Genomic DNA, 23921 nt, shown 5'->3' on the forward strand with positions numbered 1-23921 from the left:
TGGACAGCTGAAACAAAGGTAGAGATGTTTGACCACATTAACAGTAGACACATTTGATAGCATTTCAGGAGAAGATCTTCAAACCAACTGTGAAGCATGACGGTGCAAATGTGATGGTTTGAGATTAATTTGCAGCTTGCAGTCATGAAAAAGTGAGGCTGAGGAGAATGTCAGGCCATCTGTCTAAAAATCTAAAAAACAAGTAATAATAATAATAATAATAATAATAATAATAATAATAATAATAATAATAATAATAATAATATATTTTATTTATACAAGGCATCTTTCTGAGAACTCAAGGAGACCGAACAAGCAATAAATAAATAAATAAAGAGACACATTATAAACAACTTAAAACATCAGAAGGGCGGCATGGTGGCACAGTGGGTAGCGCTGCTGCCTCGCAGTTAGAAGACCTGGGTTCACTTTCTGGGTCATCCCTGCATGGAGTTTGCATGTTCTCCCCGTGTCAACGTGGGTTTCCTCCCACAGTCCAAAGACATGCAGGTTAGGTACATTGGCGATCCTAAATTGTCCCTAGTGTGTGTGTATGTGTGTGTGCCCTGCAGTGGGCTGGCACCCTGTCCAGGGTTTGTTTCCTGCTTTGCGCCCTCTTTTGGCTGGGATTGGCTCCAGCAGACCCCCGTGACCCTGTAGTTAGGATATAGCGGGTTGGATAATGGATGGATGGATAAAACATCAGAAAAAAAACAGAAGATATAAAATTAAAACCAAACAAAGCCACTGTAATCACAAAGAAAAGGCCATTTTAAACAGATGCATTTTAAGTTTACATTTAAAGGATGAAAATGATTTGAATGAGCTCAGTAGGTAATGAATTCCAGAGCTTGGGAGCAGAAGAGCTGAACGCTCCGCTCCCCATGGAGGTTAGACGGGCGAGAGGGATGGTCAGGTGGGTTGAGGAAGAGGATCTAAGGTTATGGGAGGGAATGGCAACATGAAGAAGGTCAGACAGATATGGAGGGGAGAGGTTATGAATGGCCTTAAATGTTAATAGCAGAATTTTAAAATCAATTCGAAACTTAATCGGGAGCCAATGAAGCTGCTGCAAGACCGAGTAATATGATGAATAGATGGGTTTCGAGTAATGATGCGAGCTGCAGAATTCTAGACTAGCTGCAGCTTATGGAGAGATTTATTAGAGAGACCAAAGAGGAGTCCAGACGAGAAGTAACAAGACTGTGAACAAGAATGGCGGTGGTATGGGGAGTGAGGGTTAGGGTTAGGGATGTTAGGGTTAGGGATCGCGGATGCGATTTAATATTACGTAGGTGGAAGTAAGCACACCGGGTGATGTTATTAATGTGAGATTGGAAAGATAGAGTACTACTGTCGAGGATGATACCCAGACTCTTGACCTGAGGTGAAGGGGAAACAACGGAGTTATCAATAGCAAGAAAAAGATTATCGGCTTTGGATAATGATGATTTTGAGCCAATGAGGATAACCTCAGTTTTGTCGTCACTGTTTAATTTAAGAAAATTCGAAGAAAACCAGGATTTAATTTCAGCAATACAGTCAATAAGCGAAGATGGTGAAAAGGAAGAGGTGGGTTTACTAGCAAGGTAGAGCTGTGGCCCTTTCAACACAATAATGATCTGAAGCACACATGAAAATCTACCAAAGCATGGCTCAAAAAGAAATGGAAGGCTATGGACCGCCAAGTCAAAGCCCTGATTTGAAACCCATGGAAAGGCAACGCAACCCACAGACATCTTACAAGGGAAGGAGTTTTGTCCAGAGATGTCAGGGACTGCTTGGCTGTTATGCAAAACGCCTACAAGAAGTCATTTCTGCTAAAGGGAGCAAATATGAGGTTCTGTGGCTAAGGGTGGTCTTACTTTTTTTGGCTCTGAGGCTAAGGATCTGCACTGGTATCCACAAGTTTGCCAGTTAAAATCCCCGTCACTGCCAAAAGAAATCCTGCTCTTCTGGGCCCTTAACCTGCAACTGCTCCAGGGGGCGCTTTACAATGGCTGACCCTGCGCTTTGACCCCAAGGAGTATGTGAAAACAAATTCCTAATACAAGAACCCGTACAAGGCGAATGGGTGGCACGGAAGCGCAGTGGTAGCGCTGCTGCCTTGCAGTTAGGTGGGTTCGCTTCCCGGGTCCTCCCTGTGTGGAGTTTGCGTGTTCTCCCCGTGTCTGCGTGGGTTTCCTCCGGGTCCAGTCCAAAGACATGCAGGTTAGGTGCATTGGCGATCCTAAATTGTCCCTAGTGTGGGCTTGGTTAGCAGGTGGGTGTGTGTACCCTGGCACCCTGTTCCTGCCTTGCGCCCTGTGTTGGCTGGGATTGGCTCCAGCAGACCACCATAACCCTGTTTTAGGATATAGCAGGTTGGACTGACTGACTGACTGACTGATTGTTTAAGGCAAAAATAAAGAACAAATAAAGTAGACCTCTACATCTGTTAAGTTTGTTTTTTATTAAAATTGAATAGGGAAAGTTTCTATGTGTTTTTATTTGTAATATATATCAACTTTCATTGGTAGACGGTGCTGGCATGGAGGTCTACTGTTTGCTTATTCAAAAGACAGCAGACTCCATGGGGTGTATTTACTTTTTCACATGACCGTAGAAGTCTTCAGAATAGCAGTGCCCTCTGTAGCGTTTGGGACAAAGACACATTTTTCCGTGATTTGCCCCCCTCTGATCCACAGTTTAAAATTTACAAATCAAACAATTCAGACCTTGTGATTAACGCACACACCATAGAGACTTTCATTTTAGGGGATTTGCAGACATTTCGGTCACATGACACTTTTTCCCCCCATTTCAGGGCACCGTAATGTTTGTGACTATTAAAGCCATTGTCATATTTAGGACTTTGTCGCATGTCTCACACATGCAATGACTGCTTGAAGACTGCCATTCATAGACATCAGCAGGTGCTGAGGGTCTTCTCTGGTGATGCTCTGCCAAGCCTGTAATGCGGCCATCTTCATCTCCTGCTTGTTTTGCGGTTTGTCCCCCTTGTCCCCTTCAGTTTTCTCTTCAGCAAGCATATGAAAGGCCTGCACAGATGGATGGAAATCAGGTGACTGACTTGGCCATTCCAGAATTTTACATTTTTTAGCCTCTGCAGTGTGTTTGGCTCATTATCTCGGTGTAGGATGAAGCGCCGCCCAATGAGTTTGGAGACATTCACTGGAACTTGAGCAGATCAGATGTTTCTCTACACCTCAGAATTCATTGTTCCATTAGCAGTTCATCATCAATGAAGAGAAGTGTGCCAGGACCTGTGGCAGCCATACATGCCCAAGCCATAACACCCCCAGCACCAGGTTTAACAGATGAGGCGGTCAGCTTTGGACCTTGGGCAGTTCCTTGTCATCTCCACTGATACAGCAGCTTCATCTTTGTCTCGTCTGTCCACAAGACCTTTTTTCCCAGAATTCTGCAGGCTCTTTGATGTCCTTTTGTCATATACTGTAATCTGGTCATTCTGTTTTTTCGTGATTTCCAACTTGGAGTGTGTCATCTGTGTTTCTGTTCATGAAGTCTTCTGCTGTGTGGCGGGCGGCCGAAACCCTTACCCAGCCAGGACGCCCAGAGTGTATTTCCAGGACAGTTTCTCCTCCGGGCTGACAGAGGGCAGCCCCCTTAGTTTCCAGTAGGGTCATGAGCATGGGAGTGCAATCCTGTTGGAACCTGTGGCCACCGCCAGGGGGCGCATGGACCTTTCCAGGGATGTGGCGGAAAAGTGGGCGGAAGAAGCTTGTTAAGCACCTGCAGTTCTTCCGGGTGCCCTGTAAAAAGTAGCCAGTCACCCAACACACACTTTATTTACAACTATTATGTACAGTGTAGCACACAACCCCAAAACTGCACCAAAGGCATCGGGGTGCCCCCTGGTGGTGACCATGGGCCACTATAGGGTTGAGCTTCCAAGCTCAGTAACCGTGGTCCCAAAAGCCACCAAGGCAGTCGCCCCCTCATGGTCTGGAGGAGGCGCAATCCCTCCTCCAGTCCTTCCTGGCATCCCAGCAGGGTGTTACCCCCAGCCGCTTGCCACATCAGCAAACAGAAGACATGTCCTCTTTTTTTGGTGTTGTGTCCTCTGTCCGGCAGGCATTCCCTAAAAAGGTGTAAATGTCCGGCTTTCATCAATTACTGACTTGATTGCATCATTGGCTGAAATTGCATGCTATCATCTATTCGGGGGGCACAATGCCAGCGCAGAAAGAGCATTTTCTTTGATCAACACACAGTGGACAACAAAAAGAAATAGACTGTCCAAGAGGAATTCTTCTTACAAAGTACAATTTTTAAGAACGTTTCTTGTCTGGAGTTCCACGCCTGTGTTGTAGGTGTGAGGTTTCTAAACTTGTTTGGGACTCCCCCCAAATGGGAAGACAAGCCGAAGAGTATCCCAAAGTGCGATTGCCCCGTCTATGGAAGACAGCTTATCAGTAGCTGGTGCAACCACAGGCTCCCAAAGAGGAAGCGGCTCGCAGTTAAAGCAGATCCGAGCCGATCGCGGTCACGGTACAAGTGCTTGACGTCGGTGGGTGATGCAAGGAACATTATAAATACAAGCAACAGGGAACTGTAGTGTCTGTGAAAAGGAGAGCAGTAGATCACGTTACAATACAGTCATATGAAAAAGTTTGGGACCCCCTCTCAGCCTGCATAATAACTGACTCTCATTTCAACAATAAAGATCACAGTGGTGTGTCTTTCATTTCCTAGGAGCATCGGAGTACTGGGGTGTTTTCCGAACAAAGATTTTTAGTTATGCAGTATTTAGTATGAAATGAAATCAAATGTGAAAAACTGGCTGTGCACAAATGTGGGTCCCCTTGTCATTGTGCTGATTTGAATGGCTGTCTCTGCTCAATGCTGATTACTTGGTATGATGAGCTCGTCAAGCCTTGAACTTCATAGACAGGAGTGTCCAATCATGAGTGGTCAAAGGTATTTAAGGTGGTCAATTACAAGTTGTGCTTCCTTCCCTTTGACTCTCCTCTGAAGAGTGACAGACAGCATGGGATCCTCACAGCAACTCTCCAAAGATCTGAAAACAAAGATTGTTGAGTCTCCTGGTTTAGGGGAAGGCTACAAAAAGCCATCTCAGAGGTTTAAACTGTCAGTTTCAACTGTAAGGAATGGAATCAGGAAATGGAAGGCCACAGGCACAGTTGCTGTTAAACCCAGCAGGTCTGGCAGGCCAAGAAAAATACAGGAGCGGCATATGAGCAGGATTGTGAGAATGGTGACAGACAACCACAGATCACCTCCAAAGACCTGTAAGAACATCTCACTGCAGATGGTGTATCTGTACATCGTTCTACAATTCAGTGCAATTTGCACAAAGAACATCTGTATGGCAGGGTGATGAGAAAGAAGCCCTTTTTGCACTGACACCACAAACAGAGTCGCTTGTTGTATGCCAATGCTCATTTAGACAAGCCAGATTCATTTTGGAACAAAGTGCTTTGGACTGAGGAGACGAAAATTGAGTTATTTGGTCAGAACAAAAAGCGCTTTGCATGGGGGAAGAAGAACACCGCATTCCAAGAAAAACACCTGCTACCTCTTGTCAAATTTGGTGGAGGTCCCATCATGCTGTGGGGCTGTGTGGCCAGTTCAGGGACTGGGGCCCTTGTTAAAGTTGAGGGTCGGATGAATTCAACCCAATATCAACAAATTCTTGAGGATAATGTTCAAGAATCAGTCACAAAGTTGAAGTCACTCAGGGGTTGAATATTCCAACAAGACAAGGACCCAAAACACAGTTGGAAATCTACAAAGGCATTCATGCAGAGGGAGAAGTACAATGTTCTGGAATGGCCGTCACAGTCCTCTGACTTGAATATCATCGAAAATCTATGGGATGATTTGAAGCAGGCTGTCCATCAAATTGAACTGAACTGGAGAGATTTTGTATGAAGAATGGTCAGAAATACCTCCATCCAAAATCCAGACACTCGTCACAGGCTATAGGAGGACAGCGTCTGGAGGCTCAAAGGAGCAAAAGGAGGCTCAACTAAGTATTGATGTCATATCTCTGTTGTGGTGCCCACATTTATACACCTGTCTAATTTTGTTATGATGCATATTTCATATTTTCTGTTAATCCAGTAAATTTAACATCACTGCTGAAATCCTACTGTGTCCATAAGGCATGTCAGATATTAAAAGGAAGTTGCTACTTTGAAAGCTCAGCCAATGAGAAACAAAAATCCAAAGAATAAAGAGGGGTTCCCAAACTTTTTCATATGACTGTTAATAACCGTGCAGTTATGGGAATAAAACTGGTGTTTCTCTTCAAAATCTCACATCTCGTCACAGGATAAAAAGTCTCGTCTCCCAAGACTTTTTTTTAGCATAATAGAGAGATAACAATAATAATAATAATAATAATAATAATAATAATAATAATTCTTTACATTTCTATAGCGCTTTTCTCACCGCTTTATATAGTGAGTGGGGCGCCTCTTCAACCACCGCCAATGTGCAACACCCACTTGAATGATGTGACAGCAGCCATTTTTGTGCCAATACACTCACCACATATGAGCTGTTGGCTGGTGAAGTGGTGAGAGATAGTCAATTAGAAAAAGGGGATAATTAGGGGGGGCAGAATGACCAGGCCATGTCGGGCAATTTAAGCCTAGACTTCGGGATACACCCTGCTCTTTATGAAGGATGCCCAGGGTTAGGGTTAGGGTTTTTAGGGTTAGGAGTCAGCACTTTAGTTTTACATCTCATCTGAAGGTTGGCGCCATTTTTCCAGCACAGTGTCTCCGTCACTGCACTGGTGACATTCGGATCCACATTCAGACTACAGGGTAAGCGTCCCCTGCTGGCTTCACCAACACTTCTCCCAGCAGTAAGCCAAGCTTTTCCTAGATGTTCTCCCATCCAAGTCCTGGCGGGGCGTGATCAGTCTTACTGTAGCTTCAGGTGGGTGACCTCTTCTGAAGCGCAGGTGGTCTGTGACCTCTACGTGGTGGTATGTCTCAGTTCAAACTCTTTTCACGTGTTGCTCTTGACTTGTGGAATGAGGTGCCCACCTCCATTTGAAACTCTGACTCCCTCAATGTGTTTACGAAACATCTGAAGACCCTTTTGTGTGGTGAATTTCATCTAAGGTGATATTAGCTGTGAGGTGCTATTATCCAGGAAATGTAACTCGCTTGTGTTATGTTTTGAGCTCTTCACTTCTGATGATCAGTTTTGTCACCTTGTCCTGTCACTCTTATTAAGTTTGAACTTTTTTGTTCCATCATCTGCCTGTTTTAAAGACTTTATAAAAATAAAAGCATCAGCTCTTTAGTTTTTTGAGTGAAACAGAATCAACTGTGGTACAGCACTTCAGAAGACAAAGCTGAACAACACCGCCCTCTACTGGACATTGCTATGCACTGCAAAACGAAATGCGATTCCATTTCTAGAAATTTCTGTTAACATGGCTGAAAAAAACTGATGCATCATTGGCATATTTCAAGGACTAAATAATACAAGAAAACATCCAGTTTAGAACTCTCCTTTGTATGTTGCTTTGGATTAAAGTGTCTGCTAGGCAAATAAACGGAAATGGAATCTGCTTCGCTTTTTTAGAATGAAACTTAAAGGAACTGGATAACTGAACAATAGCCCCCTCTTTTGGGCATTTTTATATATTACATCTGTTAACAGACAAGCACTGACCACGCAACATGACTGCAGATTCCATCTGAAGAAACATCAAACAGCACGGCTCTCCTTCACTTAAAAAAAAATTTAAAATAAAATAAATAAATCAATAATAATTTTTCATTTAGTATTTTAAGGATTGTTGAAAAAAGAAAAAAAGAAAAAAGGAAATCTATATGACTCACTCATCACGAGATCTCCCAAACCATGAGGACTTGGGACTTGAAATTTGGAATGTAGGTTACCCTTGGTCCATAGGTGCTCACTAAGAAAAGGTTTTAAAAATTTTGTGGTCCAAGTACGTTCTGTCTGTCTGTCTGTTCGCTTTTCACAAGAGAATTACTTAACAGATTTAAATCTGGTTGTTTTCTAGAATTTGTTTGATTTTGCGACTTCTCTCATCGCGCTAAGTACCAGAGTTCACTTGCGGTACCGATGTATTTATGCAAATCCAAGAGAGTAGCTGTAGGCTGAGAACAGGGGGGCGGGGCCTTCCTCATTCACTCACCAGCCTCTGTTTGAGTCACTCTACCTCTCGCCACGTGTTGGAGCGCACCTCGCCTCCTCTTAGCTAGCGATACCCGTTTGTTCAGCAGGCATTATCATCTACAGATTGTTAAGGAGTAACGTTTGACGTTGTTGAGAGAGAGAGATGAGAGCTACGTGTGTTTTAGAGGGTGGCTGCCAATTGGCAGAGATATCTTGGTCATGTGCTTTTCTGCCCACACAGGAGAACACTTTCCCATCAGAGATGAAAACAATCAGATACAGTGCCAACGTCTATTTATTTTTAAAGTTTGTCCTGTTTCATTACTATGTGGGTGCAGCTAGTAAATAAATAAATAAAGAAAGAAAGAAAGAAAGAAAGAAAGAAAGAAAGAAAGACGTCTAATTCTGCCGCCTAGTCATTTAGAACAAAATGGAGTAGGGTTAGGTCTGGTATTTCAGTATAAAATCGGAAACTGTTTGGTTTTTTACAATCAAATGTAGCCAGAAGCAGTTCACCACACGACACATAAGCAAATTCCACATGAAGATAGATACTTATTATTAATTATTAATAATAATAATAATAATAATAATAATAATAATAATACATTTTATTTATATCCAACAGTATACATCCTCTTCTATTTATTTATTTTATTATTTACTTATTTACAGTTTATTTATGTATTATCTGACTGCGGTGGTGCGGTGGGTTGGCACCCTGCCCTGGATTGGTTCCTGCCTTGTGCCCTGTGTTGGCTGGGATTGGCTCCAGCAGACCCCCGTGACCCTGTATTCGGATTCAGCGGGTTAGAAAATGGATGGATGGATGACTGCGGTGGGCTGGCACCCTGCCCGGGGTTTGTTTCCTGCCTTGTGAACCTGTGTTGGCTGTGTATAGCGGCTTGGATAATGGGTGGATGGATGGATGTATTATCTGAACATTTTATGGACCTTTAAAAAAATAATAAATAAAATTAGCCTCTTAGTTTGTTAGAAGAACATGGAATTAGACTGAGTGCTGCATTCTTCTATTAAGGAATAGGATAACTGAACAACAGTCCCACCTTCTGGACATGTTTATGTATTACAACAGGTGAATCAAATGAACTGACCGTACAACATATTTTCCAAATTTAGTTTCTACAATGTTGCATGGTTTTTTTTTTCTTAAGTTAAAAAATAATGCATACGTCATGTATAATTTTCAAATCAACTTTTTAGCTTTAAATAGCAAAATGGAGCAACATGCCGTGTGAGTGCACAATGAGTGCACAATGGATAGGATGGATGTACGACAGCCCCATCTTCTGGTCACTTTCAAACTTTGACATGTATTGTGTAAGAATTGACCACCCAGAGTATTTTAGAAGCCTGCAATCGCATGCTCCCTTCACTTATTGGGAAAAAATCAAAAAATAAAGAAATAAATAACCTTTTCTGTATCATATGAGCACTCCAAGGGCCATAAAAAATGATTCAAAACAGGAAAAGGAAAGGGACTCAGATGTAGTGCAATGTTTTAGTATATTGTATTGTGAAAATACCCCCCTCTTCTGGACAATTTGTTGTACTCCAACCAGTAATACTTAGGAACTTCATCGTTTCTTTTCAATTCAAAACAAATGCTGCATTATACATTATACACTTTATAAACCATGACAAATGCATTGATGTTGGTTATTTAGCTTTTTAAAAATGAAACAGAACCTGATTTAATGCAATTTTTGCCCCACCTTCTGGATATCCTCCTGTATTACAACAGGTCATACACTGGAACTGCTCACACAACATATTTACAAATTCCCCATTAACTTGGCTCCCCTTCTTTGAAAGAAAAAATAAGATAAATCATGTATATATTTTAAGGACTATTAGCAACTGAGATCAAATAAAAAGTGTCCAAATCCAAATCTACTACATTTGAATAAATAAATGAATAAATAGAACCTGATGCATTGCAGTGCATTAGCATATAAAATAAATCAATACAGGACTGAACAACAGCCCCACCTTCTGGACATTTTCAAGTAGTACAAAGTTAGGGCACAGGGTTTGAACACATGACATCTTTTCAGATTTCATTTCAAGGAATTTCCAGTAATATGTCTCTCCTTCAATTCTTGAAAAAGAATGCTGTGTTATCTGAACATACTTACTATTACTTACTATTTTAAAATGAAAAAAAGAACCAAATCTAGTAGGTCTGTTTTAGTATGTAAGGTATTTGGTGGCTGAGCAGCAGCCCCACCTTCTGGATATTTTCTTGTATTACGTCAGGTAATACACAAGGACTGACCATACAACATACTGCATTTACAAATCTCCTGCCTAGAAACCTCCATTAACATGACATCTTTTCTTTTTTAATAATTTTTTAAATAAATATGTTTAAAGAATATTAGAAAAAAGAAAAGTGTCAAAACTGGCAGCTTTGTTTTTTTTTTCCAACAAAACAGATGCAATTGTAGTACTGCACTGCAGTATATAAGGAGAACATCAGCCCCACCTTCTGGACATTTCCAAGTATTACAAAGTTAGGGCACAGGGTTTGAACACATGACATCTTTTCAGATTTCATTTCAAGGAACTTCCAGTACTATTTCTCTCCTTCAATTCTTGAAAAAGAATGTTGTATTATCTGAACGTCTATATATATAATTCACTAAAGCAGCCGACCATGGGCAGGCAAGACGCAAGACAGAGCCCTGCCCGCCAACAATTCACTATGCACGTCACGACAGAGCCACGCCCGCCAACTCAAAGAGCCCCGCCCACCAACAATTCACTAAGCAGCCAACCATGGCATGCAAGACAGAGACCATTGGATACCCATGACAGAGCCCCGCCCACCAACAATTCACTACGCACGACATGACAGAGCCACGCCCGCCAACTCACAGAGCCCCGCCCACCAACAATTCACTACGCACGACATGACAGAGCCACGCCCGCCAACTCACAGAGCCCCGCCCACCAACAATTCACTACGCAGCCAACCATGGCATGCAAGACAGAGACCATTCTATACCCATGTCAGAGCCATGCCTGCCAACTCACAGAGCCCCGCCCACCAACAATTCACTACGCACGACACGACAGAGCCACGCCCGGCAACTCACAGAGCCCCGCCCACCAACAATTCACTAAGCAGCCAACCATGGCATGCAAGACAGAGACCATTGGATACCCATGACAGAGCCACGCCCGCCAACTCTAAGATCATGGGATCCTTAAAAGAAATGTGAAAGTTTAAAAATCACAACAATAGAAAAAAATCAATCCTTTAAAACTGAGGTTAAAATACAACGCAGGAAGCAGTCTTTAAAAACCAGTAAGCCCAGTGCTTCTTTTTCATTAGCGTTTCACCTAATGTGAGCCCTGCAACAGGCGAGAAGATCTCTCAGCAGCTGAGCTTCTCTGTGCCTGAGTCCACTACTGTCAGTCGCCTGACCGATCCTTGGCTCTGGTCGGCTCCCCCTGACAGTGACTTGGGATTCCCCAACAACCAAGGCTCTCACGTTGGGGACATCACGTCCCAAGTCCCGACTCCAGCTGCCTTCCGCGGAGAGTCTCCCACCTTCCAGTCACTCGCACTCTCTGAAGTAATCTCTGGGGAAGCGACCACAACTACTACTCCCCCGGGTGTCGGCCAAACACCCAGGCTGTCTGCTCAGCTGCCGCCAGCCTGCTCTCGCTCGCTCTACCGCATCGCTTCTCTCTCTCCTCACTCGCTCGCTCACTGCACAGGTGAGAAACGCCCGCAGCACGACTCCACCCGGAAACCGCTTCAGCCACACTACCACGCCCCTCACTACGCCGCGAGCGCAGTGATTATTTATTTGAAAATGGCCTTTTGAAGGGGAGCTGTGGACCACAGGAACACCAATGATATTGCCTTCACATTATTTTCCTTTTATTTCTGATCCCGTTCAACAACTATATGGTGACATCGACTTCTCAACTGTCACTCTGGAACAACTTGGCACGCGAGCTATGTTAAGCGTCACCAACGAAGACTCGCTATACCTTAATGAACAAGTGCTGAAACTTATCCCAACTGATAAAGTGACTTTCACCAGCGTTGACTCCATCGTCACAGACGATCCTGCAGATCAACTTTCATTCCCTGAAGAATTTCTTAACAGTCTTACTCCCACTGGCATGCCTCCGCATTGACTCAAAATTAAAATTGGTTCAGTCATCATGCATCTCAGAAACCTCCTGCCAGCAAAAGGTCTCTGTAATGGCACTAGACTGACTGTTACCAGCATTCACCGCAATGTACTGTCGTGTAAGACTATCGCAGCTGCTACCTCACAAACTGTCCTTATTCCCCGGATATCCCTGACCCCATCAGATTCAAATTTGCTTTTTACTTTTACACGTAGACAATTTCTTGTTAGATTGGCCTTTGCAATGACAATTAATAAGGCACAGGGCCAAACTTTCAACAAGATATGCCTGTATCTGCCAAAACCAGTTTTCAGTCACGGACAATTGTATGTTGCTCTCTCCAGAGCTCCATCTTTTCATTCACTCACAGTTGTATCCTCAAACCCACCCCATTTAGACAGCTGTGTCTTTCAGGAAGTGTTCAGTCATCAATAAATAATTATGCGGTGTATGCTACGCTGCGGGTTGGCTAGTACTTACTATTACGTACTATTTTAAAATGAAAAAAGAACCAAATCTAGTAGGTCTGTTTTAGTATGTAAGGTATGTGATGACTGAGCAGCAGCCCCACCTTCTGGATATTTTCTTGTATTACGTCAGGTAATACACAAGGACTGACCATACAACATACTGTATTTGCAAATCCCATGCCTAAAAACCGCCATTAACATGACATCCTTTCTTCTTCTTTTTTTTTTTTTTTGAAAAATAAACAAATAAATCAAATGATGGAATATGGATATGTTTAAAGAATATTACAAAAAAGAAAAGTGTCAAAACAGGCAGCTTTGTTTTTTTTTTCTTTTTTTCACAAAACAGCACTGCATTGGAGTATATAAGGAGTAAAGATGGCTGAACAGCAGCCCCACCTTCTGGACATTTTCATGAATTACACCAGTTAATGCACAGGAGCTGACCTCACACAACATACAGCATGTGCAAATTCTGTTTCTAAAAGCATCCATTAACATTGGTCAATTTCATTTATTGAAAATAGAAAAAAATGTAACATTTTAAGGACTGTTAGAAAGAAAGAAAGAAAGAAAGAAAGAAAGAAAGTGGCCATAAAACAGAATCAGATTTTAATGCAGTACCACAGTAAATAAAAGAAATAGGTTTCTTAACAACAACAACAGGCCCACCTTCTGGTCATTTTCATTATTTATAAAGTTTAGGCACAGGGACTGAACGTGCAAAACATTTGCAAATTTTGTTTTTCTAGAAACCTCTCATACAATTTCTGCCCTTCATTTCTGGAATGGATGTTTTTAAGAACTAAGAAGTGGGGATCGCTTTGGGTCCGGCCGAGAGAACGATGAGCGCATCTGGCTGCCACTTCTCGACGACTTTCTTATGAGTGTCTTGTTTGCCATGATTGATTTTTTTTTATAATCTGAAGAAGTTTAATTCTGAAACCTTTACTCTTTGTTTGAAAAATTCTGTTATGAATTGTTTTACTGGAGTAGCTTCATTCAACATCTAGACTCTGGGTCACATGGAAGCTGCTGCACCTGTTGAAGTCTACTGCTGGCTTTTCCATTGTGATTCCCAAGTGGGATTAGGAGCAGGTATTGTGAATAAAATCGTGTATGTCAGTCAGTCAGTCAGACATTAACCAACCCACTATATCCTAACACAGGGTCACGGGGGTCCACCGGAGCCAATCCCAGACAGCACAGGGCACAAAGCAGGAACAAATCCCGGATAGGGCATCAGCCCACCAGAGATATCATGTATGTGAAAGGTTCAAATCTGCACGATCAATACCCATAAATCAACTTGGGGGTCCACATCAACGGCAGGTTGGACAGAAAGGGCCGAGCAGGCTCTTCTGTTAGCAGACTACGTTCCTTTAATGTGGGTAGTGACATCCTTCATATCTTCTACAAGTCTGCAATGGCCAGTGGGATGTGTTGGGCTGGTAACATAATTTCAAGAGAGGACCACCAAATCAACAAACTAATGAAAAGGGCAGACTCAGTTATGGGACCTACTCAGGAAATCGTTGAAGAAAAAACAGTTCAATAGGGACTTCAGGTTACTCCCCTCTGTTTAAAATTTAGCCCAGGTTTGGCCCATTGTGCTCATTATGGATCTCACCGCAATGGGACAGTACATCACACAATGAGCAGCAGCATTAACTATATTTGGTTGATAGTGTTTTGGGAATTCCACATCTCCTTGCCTGCTCACAAAAAACATCTTACATGCTAATTCTGTGATTATCTTTAAAACTAGTGACGGGCGATTCGAGAACGATTTGTTTTGCTCTTTTTGAACACAGGAACTAATTTGTGAGTGCGTACAACTCCATTTATTGTACCCAGGGTTGCCAGGTCCTCGAAAAACTATTTATATTAATTTGCATATTCAACGAGGTGTAATTCTGGGGGGAGTTGGGGTGGGACAGCAGGCACGTGCACTTTTCACGCTGGCCAGGATTTATGTAGTGGAAGAACGTGGAAGTTGGCGTACACACAGATTTATGCATCTGGATGTTTTTGTGCGTAAGCACATTTCCGCTTTTGTCCACACGCCATGTTAGAGTGTAAATTCTATGCACTGCATTAAGCATGAGGCCCCAGGTCACTACACAGGAACCAGTCTGACAATTCTCGTTCATTTGATTCATGAACAAATTAATTCAAACTGCACAATAATCATCACTTGTGCTTCTATTAAATAAAGTCCTATTTTAGTTATGCAACATAAATGTGTTTAGGGCACTGAAACAGGACAATATGAATTATGTTAAACTAGCTGAAATACCCAGTATTGCCTGGGAGGAAGATAAAGTGTTTTTTTTTTTTAATTGTTTCAGAAAAATATAATAAAAAACAACTTTAAAAATAAAAATAAATGAACAAGTAACAAAGACTCAATAATGTGTTTGTCTTGCGGTCTTGTATGTATGTTATCATCCAGCTGATGCTCAGAACCAGCCCTCTGCTGGTCATTCTGAGTGTCAATTGGATGATAACATACATACAAGAGTGCAAGATCAGCCCCCACCCTACCCAGAAGGGGTTAGGTTGGATTTTTAGTCGACCAATGAGAAACATGTGTACCAAGTTTCATGAAAATCGCTCCAGCCGTTCGGAATTGATCTTGGAACATACATACACACACACACATATGTGACTTTTATATATATAGAAGATATATAATTTATTAGAAATAACATATATATATACAGTTAGGTCCATAAATATTTGGACAGAGACACCTTTTTTCTAATTTTGTTTTGTACATCACCACAATGAATTTTAAATGAAACAGCTCAGACGCAGTTGAAGTGCAGACTTTCAGCTTTTATTCAGTGGGTGAACAAAATGATTGCATAAAAATGTGAGACAACTAAACATTTTTTAACACAATCTCTTCATTTCAGGGGCTCAAAAGTAATTGGACAAATTAAATAACTGGAAATAAAATGTTCATTTCTAATACTTGGTTGAAAACCCTTTGCTGGCAATGCCAGCCTGAAGTCTTGAACTCCTGGACATCACCAGATGCTGGGTTTCCTCCTTTTTAATGCTCTGCCAGGCCTTTACTTTCAGTTGCTGTTTGTTTGTGGGACTTTCTGTCTGAAGTTTAGTCTTCAACAAGTGAAATGCATGTTCAGTTGGGTGAAGATCAGGTGACTGACTTGGCCATTCAAGAATTTTCCACTTCTTTGCTTTAATAAACTCCTGGGTTGCTTTGGCTGTATGTTTTGGGTCATTGTCCATCTGTATCATGAAACGCCGCCCAATCAATTTGACGTCATTTAGCTGGATTTGAGCAGACAGTATGTCTCTGAACACCTCAGAATTCATTTGGCTGCTTCTGTCCTGTGTCACCTCATCAATAAACACGAGTGTCCCAGTGCCACTGGCAGCCATCACACTGCCTGACTCCACCGTGTTTTACAGATGATGTGCTATGCTTTGGATAATGAGCTGTTCCACGCCTTCTCCATACTTTTTTCTTGCCATCATTCTGGTAGAGGTTGATCTTGGTTTCATCTGTCCAAAGAATGTTTTTCCAGAACTCTGCTGGCTTTTTAGATGTTCTTTAGCAAAGTCCAATCTAGCCTTTCTATTCTTGAGGCTTATGAGTGGCTGGCACCTTGCAGTGCACCCTTTGTATTTACTGTCATGCAGTCTTCTCTTTATGGTAGACTTGGATATCAATACGCCAACCAAGCCCTGGAGAGTGTTGTTCACTTGGTTGGCTGTTGTGAAGGGGTTTCTCTTCACCATGGAAATGATTCTGCGATCATCCACCACTGTTGTCTTCCGTGGACGTCCAGGTCTTTTTGCGTTGCTGAGTTCACCAGTGCTTGCTTTCTTTCTCAGGATGTGCCAAACTGTAGATTCTGCCACTAGTAATATTGTAGCCATTTCTCAGATGGGTTTTTTCTGTTTTCACAGCTTAAGGATGGCTTCTTTCACCTGCATGGAGAGCTCCTTTGACCGCATGTTGTCTGTTCACAGCAAAATCTTCCACATGCAAGCACCACACCTCAAATCAACTGCAGGCCTTTTATCTTTTAATTGATAAGACATCACGACGGACTTGAACACACCTGACCATGAAATAGCCTTTGAGTCAATTGTCCAATTACTTTTGAGCCCCTGAAATCAAGGGATTGTGTTCAAAAAATACTTTAGTTGCCTGACATTTGTATGCAATCATTTTGTTCAACCCACGGAATTAAAGCTGAAAGTCTGCATCTGAGTTGTTTCATTTAAAATTCATTGTGGTGATGTACAGAACCAAAATTAGAAAAAAGTTGTCTCTGTCCAAATATTTATGGACCTAACTGTATATAAACACCCCAGCCACATTAGTAGGTACGCCTTGCTAGTACCCGGTTGGACCCCCTTTGGCCTTCAGAAGTGCCATAATTCTTTATGGCATAATTCAATAAGGTTCTAGAAACATTCCTCAAGGATTATGGTCAATATTCACATAATAGCATCACACAGTTGCTGCAGGTTTGTCAGCTGTACATCCATGATGCAAATCTCTCTTTCCACCACATCCCAAAAGTGTTCAAATTGGATTGAGATCCGCTGACTGTGGAGGCCATTTGAGTCCAGTGAACTCCTTGTCATGTTCAAGAAACCAGTTGGAGACAATCTGAGCTTTGTGACATGGTGCATTACCCTGCTGGAAGGGGTCATCAGATGATGGGCACACTGCTGGCATAAAGGGGTTTGACATGGTCAGCAACAATACTCAGGTAGGCTGTGGCATTTAAATGATAAAAGGATAAAAGTGTGGCAAGAAAATATCCCCTACACCATTACACCACCACCAGCACAAGCCTGAACTGTTCACACAAGGCAGGATGGATCCATGCTTTCATGTCGTTAATGCCAAATTCTGACCCGACCATCTGAATGTGGCAGCAGAAACCAGGCAACGTTTATCCAATCTTCTGTCAACAACAACAACATTCTTTTCTATAGCACATTTTCATACAAATGATGTAGCTCAAAGTGCTTTACATAATGAAGAAATAGAAAAAAGACAAAATAAATAAGAATTAAAATAAGACAAAACTCATTAATATAGAATAAAAGTAAGGTCCGATGGCCAGGGAGGACAGAAAAAAAAAACAAAACTCGAAACGACTGGAGAAAAAAAATTAAATCTGCAGGGGGTCCAGACCACGAGACCACCCAGCCCCCTCTAGGCATTCTACCTACCATAAATGATCAGTCTTCATTGTATTTAGGATTCTCATGGAAGGTCTTGATGATGATGGTCATGTGGACTTCTGGCCTTTAATCCTTATCGTCCAATTTTGTTGAGCCCGTGTGAATTGTAAACTCAGTTGCCTGTTCTTAGCTGACAGGAGTGTCACCCGGTGTGGTCACCTGCTGCTGTAGCCCACCTTCTTCAAGGTTTGACGTGTTGTGTGTTCAGAGCTGCTCTTCTGCATACCTCACTTGTAACAAGTGCTCACTTCAGCTACTGTTGACATCAACAAGGCTCAGGGAACTGCTGCTCACTGGATATTTTTTTTTTTTTTTGACGATTCTCTGTAAACCCTAGAGACGGTTGTGGGTAAAAATCCCAGTAGATCATCAATTTCTGAAATACTCAGAGCAGCCCGTCTGGCACCAACCACCATGCCGCATTCAAAGTCACTTCAGTCACCTTCTCTTCCTCATTCTGATGCTCAGTTTGAACTTCAGCAGGCTGTCTTGGCAATGTCTACAGGCCAAAATGCATTCAGTTGCTGCCGTGTGATTGGCTGATTAGATATTTGTGTTAACAAGCAGTGGAGCAGGTGTACCTAATAAAGAGGCCAGTGAGTGCATATCCAGACTTTGCCATCTATTGTACTTTCTATCATACTTTCTTCAGTTGTTATTATTATACTTTAATTTGTACCACTTTGATTTAACATTTCTATACTTTGTCTTCATATCTGGAATGAATAAAATAATAAAGTAAATATTTTGGCACCTGGCGCATGAAGATTGCCAATGAGCTACAACAGCAGTGGGGAGTGAGATGGGGTTAATTTGTCACACCGTGCAATACCTGCAGCTTATGGCCAATCCACAATCCATGGGTTCATTGAGCCGGATTGGGACAATGTGTCCAAGTTCTCTACGTTTGAAAAAATCGTAGGTTGGAAGGCGAGTTACCTTTTCAGAGGGTTCCTGTCTCTGAGTCTTGGGTTTGTGCCATCACAATGGAAGCTTACAGTCATATGAAAAAGTTTGGGAACCCCTCTTAATTCTTTGGATTTTTGTTTCTCATTGGCTGAGCTTTCAAAGTAGCAACTTCCTTTTAATATCTGACATGCCTTATGGACACAGTAGGATTTCAGTAGTGACATTAAGTTTATTGGATGAACAGAAAATATGAAATATGCATCATAACAGAATTAGACAGGTGCATAAATGTGGGCAACCTAACAGAGATATGACATCAATACTTAGTTGAGCCTCCTTTTGCTCCTTTGAGCCTCCAGACGCTGTCCTCCTATAGCCTGTGACGGGTGTCTGGATTCTGGATGGAGGTATTTCTGACCATTCTTCATACAAAATCTCTCCAGTTCAGTTAAATTTGGTGGCTGCCCAACATGGACAGCCTGCTTCAAATCATCCCATAGATTTTCCATGATATTCAAGTCAGAGGACTGTGACGGCCATTCCAGAACATTGTACTTCTCCCTCTGCATGAATGCCTTTGTAGATTTCCAACTGTGTTTTGAGTCCTTGTCTTGTTGGAATATCCAACCCCGGCGTGACTTCAACTTTGTGACTGATGCTTGAACATTATCCTGAAGAATTTGTTGATATTGGGTTGAATTCATCCGACCCTCGACTTTAACAAGGGCCCCAGTCCCTGAACTGGCCACACAGCCCCACAGCATGATGGACCCTCCACCAAATTTGATAGGAGGTAGCAGGTGTTTTTCTTGGAATGCAGTGTCCTTCCTTCCTTGTCCATGCAAAGCGCTTTTTGTTTTGACCAAATGACTCCATTTGTGTCTCATCAGTCCAAAGCACTTTGTTCCAAAATGAATCTGGCTTGTCTAAATGAGCATTGGCATACAACAAGCGACTCTGTTAGTGGTGTGAGTGCAGAAAGGGCTTCTTTCTCATCGCCCTGCCATACAGATGTTCTTTGTGCAAATTGTGCTGAATTGTAGAACGATGTACAGATACACCATCTGCAGTGAGATGTTCTTGCAGGTCTTTGGAGGTGATCTGTGGGTTGTCTGTCACCATTCTCACAATCCTGCCTCTGCATATGTCGCTCCTGTATTGTCCTTGGCCTGCCAGACCTGAGTTGGTTTAACAGCAACTGTGCCTGTGGCCTTCCATTTTCTGATTCCATTCCTTACAGTTGACACTGACAGTTTAAACCTCTGAGATGGCTTCTTGTAGCCTTCCCCTAAACCATGAGACTCAACAATCTTTGTTTTCAGATCTTTTGAGAATTGCTTTGAGGATTCCATGCTGTCTGTCACTCTTCAGAGGAGAGTCAAAGGGAAGCACAACTTGCAATTGACCACCTTAAATACCTTTTACCACTCATGATTGGACACTCCTGTCTATGAAGTTCGAGGCTTAATGAGCTCATCCAAGCAATTTGGTGTTGCACGTAATCAGCATTGAGCAGTGACAGGCATTCAAATCAGCAAAATGACAAGGGGACCCACATTTGTGCACAGCCAGTTTTTCACATTTGATTTAATTTCATACTAAATACTGCCTCACTAAAAATCTTTGTTCGGAAAACATCCCAGTACTTCCAGTATGTTCTTAGGAAATGAAAGACACACCACTGTTATCTTTTTTGTCGAAAGGAGAGTCAATTAATATGCAAGCTGAGGGGGTTCCCAAACTTTTTCATATGACTGTATTCTTGCACTTTTTCTCAGAATGAAAATCTGTGTAATGGTATTCAGTTAAATCGAGGCGGCTCTCCATATCCTTCCCAGAGTGATCTCTTATGGACTTTGCTAAATTCTCTGGCAGGGCATATACTAAATAATCGCAAGTCATAAACTCAATGATTTTTTCTGCCTGATTCTCACCTGGACCATTTTACCCCAAAGATTGTGATGGAAAGAATGATCTGGATCAAATTTTCATTCCCGACATTTTGATCAGGCAATTATTGGGCAAGAATTTCTCTTTTCAAAATGTCATTCTTTGTCAGCCTGTTCTTATTCCATGTCAAAATAAGCCTGTTGTGCCTCACCTGTGAGGAAAGTCCTTTGGATTTATCCTATGGTTTATTTTGGGTGGCAGTACATTTGAAAATCAACGGGTACACTTCTGTATCATCTTTAGTACATAACGGCAGCAGTACCTGAGAAGGTCAGAAAAGAGTAATGTAATGAGTCCCAGAACATACGTCAAGCTTCAAAATTTTCATAAAGAGCCAACTATTTGACTTTGAGCTAGAGGGCACCAATAACACCTATGATATTTACATGTTCTGTCATCATTTCAGACTGATGCAGAATCCTGCTGACTACGCCAATGTGATATTGGCAGAGAGGAAATGGGGGAAAAATGAACAAAATAAACAGCACGCAATTTGCAAAAAAAAACCCCACATAATATGTATTGTGTATATTTGCTGTTTTTTGGTTAATATACTTTATGTGCCTTTTTGTTGATATTGTGTTGTTGTCAATTATTCTGAGGGGACATGTGAGTAGCAATTTATATTGTTCAATGTTCACTATACATACTTGATAATTAAGTTGAACTGGAGCACAAAACCCCACAAATGTTAGTGAGGTTTACTGGATGGCTACACAACTAAACACAGGGGGTTTCAAAGTGAAGACCAGGCTACCTTCTCATTGTGTCCCACAACAAAACAAAGAAAGTCATTAAAACGGAGGGGTGAACAATTATCATATAATCATATTTTAATATATAAATATAAATACATTTTGCCGTTAAAAGGAAATATATTTTTACCAGAGAATAAATCCCAATTTATATGTACTTCCATTTTATGTGGAAAAACAACAAAATGTGAAACAATAAATACAAGGTGATTAATTTCTTTATCTGCCTGTCCATCTACACACAGATTAGATTATTGCTTGGGATTATGAATTTCAATAAAAGTATTGGAGTATATGTGTCGGTTTAAATTCTCCACGCTGTTTTAGTGATTTATAGAACACGGCATCAACTTAACAACATGACCTACTTTGCTGTTGTGTACTTCATAGAGACGCTTTTTGTAAATCACAACTGGTGCTTAAGGCCACCACAATATGTAAGAGCTAAAAGAGAAAAGTTAATTAATTAAGATATTGTCACCTTGTCACTTGTCAATCAGATCTGATTACTCACTAAATCATCCTTCATTATTAGAGATCAATTAAAGGCATTCTATCAGATTGTTAGAGAACACTCACATCTGTCTTTGCTAAGTGTCTCAAAAAAAAGTCATAATCACATAAAAATGCTGGGAGTTATTTGATTTCTGTCCTATTTTAAGGGATAACAGAAGATCAAGCCTGCTGTTTGAAATCTAAACACTTTTTTATCCATCCACCTATTTTAATAACCTGCTTTATCCTGAGCAGGTCACAGGGAAGCTGGCACTTATGACAGCAGGCATTGGGCACAAGACAGGAGTAATCATTGGACAGGGCACCAGTCCATCAGCGGGTTAGCACACCCATCAGGGGCCAATGTCACATCAATGTATTTACTTATTTATGTATTGATTTATTTTCAAAACAAAGAATAATTACATTAAAAAAGATCTTTAAAGAATTGTGTACCATCATCCCAATTATATTAAACATTTTTTAAACTTTATATTTGCCTTTCCTATCTATCTATCTATCTATCTATCTATCTATCTATCTATCTATCTATCTATCTATCTATCTATCTAGTGCCTTTCCTATCTATCTATCTATCTATCTATCTATCTATCTATCTATCTATCATAATGTGCCTTTCATATCCATCTATAGTCTTAAATACATAAAATGTTTATCATATTGATAAATTATTACATTTTTAAATTGAATTTTGGGTTTTCAAGTTAGGTAGTTCTAACTTGATTTTGTGCTGGAGAGTAGCAATTTGTCACATGTTGATTAGCAGACACAAGTAAGAGTTTCATTGGACTCTACATGAGATAATAAGGACCCAATAAGCTCTACAATAATAATAATAATATAAACATGGTCATTGACACTGGAGACTGCATCATCATGTGGGACAAGACTTTTCCCGTACACCATACCATAGGCCGGACATCGTATTTTATGACAAGAAGAGCAAGTTGTGTCTTCAACAATGTGACAATCCTGAATGACATCAACATCCTGAGTATGGAGGGAGAGAAGATCATCAGGTATAAAGACCCTGAGATCAAAGTCAAGCGCATGTGAAATACGAGACCAGGAGTGGCTCCAGTATCCATAAGCGCACTGGGAACAATTTAAGACCGGGTTACAAAAGTGACCAGACAACTCCTGAGTACACTTAGTGTGAAAAGAGAACCAGAAGATCACACTCCTCAGCATGGCCCACATTCTTTGATGAGTCCTCAGGTGAACAACAAGAGCTCAAAGCCTAAGAGGTCTAAATGAACAAACAAGCATACCTTAGGGCGCTGAGAGAAGTTTGGTGACAACAATAATAATAATAATCAGGGAGTAGTCAACACCCATCCATTCATCCATTATCCAACCTGCTATATCCTAACTACAGGGTCATGGGGGTCTGCTGGAGCTAATCCCAGCCAACACAGGGTGCAAGGCAGGAAACAAACCCCAGGCAGGGCACCAGCCCACACACACACACACCAAGCACAATTTAGAAACACCAATGCACCTAACCTGCATGTCTTTGGACTATGGGAGGAAACTGGAGTACCTGGAGGAAACCAATGCAGACACAGGGAGAACATGCAAACTCCACACAGGGAGTACCCGGGGTCTCCTAACTGCAAGGCAGCAGCGCTACCCACTGCGCCACTGTGTCGCCCAGGAGTCAACACTTTTTTTTTTTTCTTTCTTTATTAATTTTATTGCAATCCATACAAAGCAATCAAGTTTTTATAAAAAGAAAAATTGAGTC

The sequence above is a fragment of the Polypterus senegalus genome, chromosome 2 (genome assembly GCF_016835505.1).
Source record: "Polypterus senegalus isolate Bchr_013 chromosome 2, ASM1683550v1, whole genome shotgun sequence".
In the NCBI taxonomy this organism is placed as follows: Eukaryota; Metazoa; Chordata; class Cladistia; order Polypteriformes; family Polypteridae; genus Polypterus; species Polypterus senegalus.